The sequence below is a fragment of the Sceloporus occidentalis genome, unplaced genomic scaffold (assembly GCF_023333645.1).
Source record: "Sceloporus occidentalis isolate IW3139 unplaced genomic scaffold, rSceOcc1.0.p SCAF_1, whole genome shotgun sequence".
Taxonomy (NCBI): domain Eukaryota; kingdom Metazoa; phylum Chordata; class Lepidosauria; order Squamata; family Phrynosomatidae; genus Sceloporus; species Sceloporus occidentalis.
The window spans coordinates 137,464,177-137,470,619 of record NW_028316981.1 but is presented as its reverse complement, the minus strand read 5'-3'; positions in this window follow the sequence as shown (position 1 = coordinate 137,470,619).

Genomic DNA, 6,443 nt, shown 5'->3' with positions numbered 1-6,443 from the left:
GTAGGGAGACACCACTGCCCCCCAGACACCTGTCCCTCTTGGAAAGGCTGAAGAGGTGGTGCCAGTGGGGCTGAGGCTCAGGGGGAGGAGAAAAGACAGGCCCCAGGGTTGGGGGGGGGGGTTGGTTGTTGAAATAAATAAATAATAGCAATAGCAAGCCCGTTTCTATACCACAGGGACGAAGGTGAAGATGCCCGTTCTGACCATCTGAGGCCCAAGTGCTGCATGATGGGGTGCGCTCCCACCCCTAGTCCCAGCTTCTGCCAACCTAGCAGTTTGAAAGCATGCAAATGCAAGGAGGTAGATAGGTACCACTCTGGTGGGAAGGTAGCCTTCGGTGGAGTCATCATGCGGACCACATGACCACCAGAGCAGTCCTCAGACAAGGCTGGCTCTTCGGCTTAGAAACGGAGATGAGCACCGTCCCCTACAGTTGGTTAGGACTAGACATCCATGTCAAGGGACTACCTTCACCTTTTAAGTGGTTTACAAAGTGTAAGGTAATTGCCCCCAACAAGCTCAACCTCAGAGGGATGCCAGGCTGAGTCAACCCTGAGCCCTGGCTGGGACTGAACTCACAACCTTGTGGTTTGTGAGCAAGTGGCTGCAGTACAGGCATTGAAGCACTGCGCCACCAGGGCTCATTATTAATTTAAAATTTGGAAATACAATTAAAATTTTATTCTTTAAGAAAAATGTGGGGGGGGGGGTACCAAATTTTCACTTCCGCCACATGAAACTATTCAAAGATATAGCCCATGTTCATCTGTAGAATCAGCATGGAGAGAGATCTTAGGGGCTACAAGATAGCCTTGGCCGAAGAGCAGGGTATAAATTATTATTATTATTATTATTATTATTATTATTATTATTACACATGAAACTATGTATATGTAAATGCATTGAGGCTGTGTGTATGATATTGTGATTTAAAGGTACAGTCAGCCCTCCATCTCAACAGATTAAAACATCCACAACTTGAAAATATTCAAAATGAGTACAGTCTGCCCTCCTTATGGGCAGATTTAGCCATCCAGGGAGGGCAAGCCCCTGTTTTGCTTAATGATGGCACATGTACATAGCTGCAATAGTGAGCACCACACCACCATTAATTTCAATGGTACTTGAGCATGCATGGATTTTGGTATCTGCAGGAGGGGGGTCTGGAATGGATCCCCCACAAATATGGACCTTTAAATCACAATATCATACATTCCAAATAGCCAACCTTGATTTTGCCATTTTATATAAGAGACAACATCCTACTATGCCATTGTATTTAATGGAACTTGAGCATCCACAGATTTTGGAATCTCGACTCAGGCTTGCGTCCTTCTGAGGCGGTGGCTAAAATGAATACCCAGATTGTTGGGGGCAATTAGCTTACACTTTGTAAACCGCTTAATTAGTGCTTAAGTGCACAATAAGTGGTATAGAAATGTACTTGCTATTGCTATTCAGCTTTGTCGCCCCCAGCTGTCAGCCGGCTCGCCCTGTCTCCATTTCAGAGTCCCTCAGGTTTCCAGAGATAACTGAAAAAGAACCCCCTCTTCCCTCTTTCTTTCTTCCCCTCCCCTCCAGAGGCCCATATTGTGTCCAGTTCTGGGCACCACAATTCAAGGGAGATACTGACAAGCTGGAAGGTGTCCAGAGGAGGGTGCCCCAAATGGTGAAAAGTCTAGAAACTATGCTCCTGAGGAGCGGCTTAGGGAACTGAGTATGCTTAGCCTGGAGAAGAGAAGGTTAAGAGGTGCTGTGATAGCCCTAGTTAAATATTTGAAAGGATGTCATGCTGAAGATGGAGCATGCTTGTTTTCTCCTGCTAAAGAGAATGGGGCTGCATCCGTACTTGCAAAATAATCTGGTTTGACACCACTTTAACTGTCATGGCTCCATGCAATGGAATTCTGGGAAATATAGTTTTGCTAGATATTTATCCTTCTGTCAGAGAGCTCTGGTGCCACAACAAACTACAACTCCCAGAATTCCATATCATGCAGTCATGGCAGTTAAAGTGATGTCAAACCAGATTGTTTCTGTATTCCAGATGTAGCCTAGAACTCTTCCAAGTCTACAATTCTATGATTCTATATTGATATTTGCTCCAATAATGGACTCCCCCACAAACCCTCACTTTCCCCCCTCCATTGCTGCACTTGGGCATCTGACTCTGGGAGACCAATCATGAAAAACCTATGAAAGACATATGAAAAGAGACAAGAGCAGAAGAGATAAAAATACTATTTCATTCCTAACAACTTTAGATGTTCATTTTGATATTTGTGGGCTGGCTAAGAGTGACTAGCTCAAGCTCATTCAGTGTGTTGAGCTTAACAGCTGAGTAAGGAATGTGAGTCTGTTCCCTTTGCTTGGATCCAATAGTCTAACAAGCCACAAGCCACACCAGCCCTTATTTAAGTCACAATTTGTGGCATAAAGTGCACAGATATGTCAGGGACAGGGTCCAAGTAACAAATTCAAATTTTAAGAAAAAGTCAATGATGGGTTGAAGTTGATGGCACTTAACTAATTTTATTTCATTTCTCAATCCAGTCCCACATCTTCAGTTGCTTCCCTTGATAGTTCTCTTTAGATGCATCATCTTTGTCAAAGGAAAGTATATTTTAATTGCTATACAGTACTTTATGACCAAGCCAAAATAACCACATATTCTTCCCTACTTTCCCCATTGTTCTGCAGTTTTCCCTCATCTTGCGAGCAACAACCCATGCAAATCAAGGATCACCCAGTCACAGCCCCACAGTTTGATGCCTGAGACAAAAAGCCCACCTCATCCCTGCCCAAATGGTAAACAACTAATCAATCATAGTTGACTATTCACTGACCTTTAATGGCATCTCAGAATGTGTTGAGGTGGAGCCCCTTGCTGGGCATACCAGTATTAGCTAGTCCCACCCAAGAAGGCAGCAGATTTCTCCCCTTCATGCTAGACAGAGCTATGGCACACTTTACAGAAAGTGTAGTTCAATTATTTCCACTATTCTATCTGCAATTACTCTGGAAGTTCATTATAGCTTCACCACAGAGAGAAAAGTGAGGACTTAAAACTTCTGGAAACGTGCATCTACATTGCTCGCTCACTGTCAGCACTCAGCAGGAAGGATTCTGACTTCCAGAGGCACAATTTAACAGAAATTGCTAGTTTATCCCGTCAGCTTTTCTGTGAACTTAGCTGTCTCCCTGTGTGATTAATCACCTACAGTGTCGGCAGCGCTATGAAGCCACCTTTCTCCAAACGGGATTATATACTAAGAAATCAACTCCAAGAAGATGTGGATGGACAGAGCAAGGAAAGGTCAGTCTCCTGAGGCTTTTTCTTCCTCCACAGTACAAAAGTGTTTCAAAAATGATAGAAACAGTGCTTACATTTTTTGATACTATCAAAAATGCTAGCATATTAGATGCCAGTATAATTAGTGACCACAAACAAAATTACCGCACTCCTCAAAACCACTTCTAATATCCCACTGTTATAAACAGGTTGCAGTTGTTTTATTATTAACTTAGTGTTGGCTGTTTTAATATTCTCAATTTTTCAGTGGGCATTTCAGTTCCCACATCAGATGGTCTTGTAGTTCCCACAAAAGTAGAGTGGGAAATGCACTTTTCCCCATCATAGCTGTGTTGCCTAGTTATTGTGGGTTCCTATTATCACAGTTATCTTGGTTTCATTGGTGATTGCTAAGTGTTCTTGAAAAACACAGGTTTGCTGGGATCTACCCAAAGGTTCCACATTCTACCAGTGGGTAGGAGGCATAGATAGGAGACAGGGCTAAAGGGAAGTAGATGAGACCTGATGCAATTCTCTTACACATTTGCAGATTTCCTCCAAACATATGAACCATAGCTCAATTTTATACATGAACAATAGAACCAGCATAGTGTAGTGGTTTGGGCATTGGACTAGGACACTGGACGACATAGGTTTGAAACCCCACTCAGCCATGGAATTCACTGTTTTGGTTGGTCTTAGCCAAGTCATACTCTCACAGCCTCAGAGGAAGGCAAAAGCAAGCCCCCTCTAAATAAATCTTGCCAAGAGAACCCCATGGTAGGGTCGCCTTAGGGCCACCATAAGTCAGGAATGATTTGCGGGTACAACAATAACCCAGGAATAAACTTCAGTGTTAGTATCTTCCCACACTGCACAGAACAGCTTGAATCTATACAACTAATCTAAGTTCTAGTCTACCTTCCTGTTTCCATCTTCAGCGGACCCAAATGTAGGGTGCAATTTTGTGCTCACCAAATCAAAAATATATTTTTGGTTACAAAGATTGACACATTGTTTCTTTCCTAGTCCATGTTAGGAACCATCAAAGATAGTAGTATAACTATGTGATGAATTTTGTATGCATTTCCTTTAGTGGCACTTTATCAAGAAAATTCTTTTAAAAGATAATGAAGCTAGTATCCATCATGATTTGTGGCAATGAATGTTATTACTTAAGTATACATTCTTGGGAAAGGCATACTCTGTCTTAGAGAGAGCCAAAGGCAATCCCTCTCCGAACAAATCTTTCCGAACAAATCTTGCCAAGAACAGATAGGTTTGCCTTAAAGTCGCCATAACTTAGAAACAACTTGAAGGCACACAGCAACAACACATTGCATGAAGTATTGCTTTGTTTACCCTGAATATGCTGACAATGTTTAATTAATGACTGCAAGGTACACTCTTCTGAGAAGAATAGTTATCTATTCACATCCTTTGAATCATTTGTAACTTCATTGTCCTACCTTCAGAAAATGGGGGGGGGGGGGTGTCATTTCAGAGGTCATTTCACAGTATAGGTGTATGTCCATTTAAGGAATCAGTAGATAAACAAATAGATGGCTGAGCTTTCTCTGATGTCCTTTTTGAGAAAAGATGACTGTTTGCACATCGCTGATTTACATAATGGTATTATAACACCTGATTTTTTGTTTTCCCATCTCTGCCTAATAGTTCCTAAGAATAAATTGATGCTTTCAGTGAGTTTTTTTCTATAAGTCCAAAATCTCCCTCCAAATTGGTTTCAGTCAAATTAGACTCCATCAGTATTTATAAGAATCCTGGAATCCACCAATATCTAGAAGAATCCTGGCTTGTAATGTGTGGTATAGTGGTTTGAGCAACAGACTGCAACTCTGGAGACCAGGATTTGAATCCACACTCAGACACGGGAACCCACTGAATAGGCTTGGGCAAGTCACACTTTAAGCCTCAGAGGGAGGCAAAGACAAACCCTCTCTGAACAAGTCTTGCCAAGAAAACCCCATGATAGGTTTGCCTTAAAAGAAATCCTGAACTCCACAGCCTCCTCGGGACCTCTGGAGGCTTTCAAAGGCAACAAAGCCAAAGATAAAACCTAGCGGAGTGAACCTATGCCCAGGCTTCTTCACACGTCCTGAACAGAATTAGAAAGGCATTGGACAACCACTTTGCAACCAGGCAATGTTGAAAATGAGCTACAGCTGGCAAAACTGACCAACATAGAAAGGTTATTAGTAACTTCATGGATCTTAGACTGCTTCAGGGTTGCAAGATATTTCACACTAAGTGCTTCATTAAGCAACCAGATACTAAAGGACTGAGGTAAAAAAAATGGAAATTATACCCCACTGATGAATTGGTTCTTCTGGAAGAAATTAAGATTTGTCCATGCTAGCCAGGCTGGTAGCTTGCTTTTTTGCCCTTTTCAAGTGGCAGATTTGAGAGGTAGCATGACAACTATCTTTGACTATCTGAGGGGTTGACATGTAAAAGATGGAGCAAATTTGTTTTCTGCTGCTTTAGAGACTGGAATAATAATAATAATAATAATAATAATAATAATAATAATAGGATTTATTTATATGCCGCCCAATCATTGGGAATCTGGGCAGCTTACAACAGAAGGCATAATAGACGGTTCCCTGCCCTCAGGCTTACAATCTAAAAAGACACGACACAAAAGGAGAAGGGAATGGTGGGGGATACAAACCAAAACACAGGAGATTCCACCTAAATGTTAGAAAGAACGTCTTCGTTGTAAGAACTGTTTGACAGTGGAATTGACTGCCCCAGAGGGCAGTGAACTTTCCTTTTTGGAGGTCTTTAAACAGGATGGATGGGCATCTTTCAGGAATGCTGTAGTACTCCTGCATGACAACACTTTGAAATGGAGAAGAGCACATCTCATTTAAGATGGTGGCTCTTTTCCACAAGTGTCAATGAAAATTCTTATGTTCCTCAGTTTCGTTGTGCTGCCTCATTCATACCACTTAGCCACACACTTCTAAAATCCCAAAAACCAATGCAAGCAGTCATGTATAAAATCTCCAGCCTGTTTCAGCGCTCTTACCCATCCTGGACCTTTTTCAGACCTAGACAAGTATGCCCAGATTTTCATACTTAGACAAGTATGCCCAAAGCAAAGATGGGCAGGAACAAGGGTTAC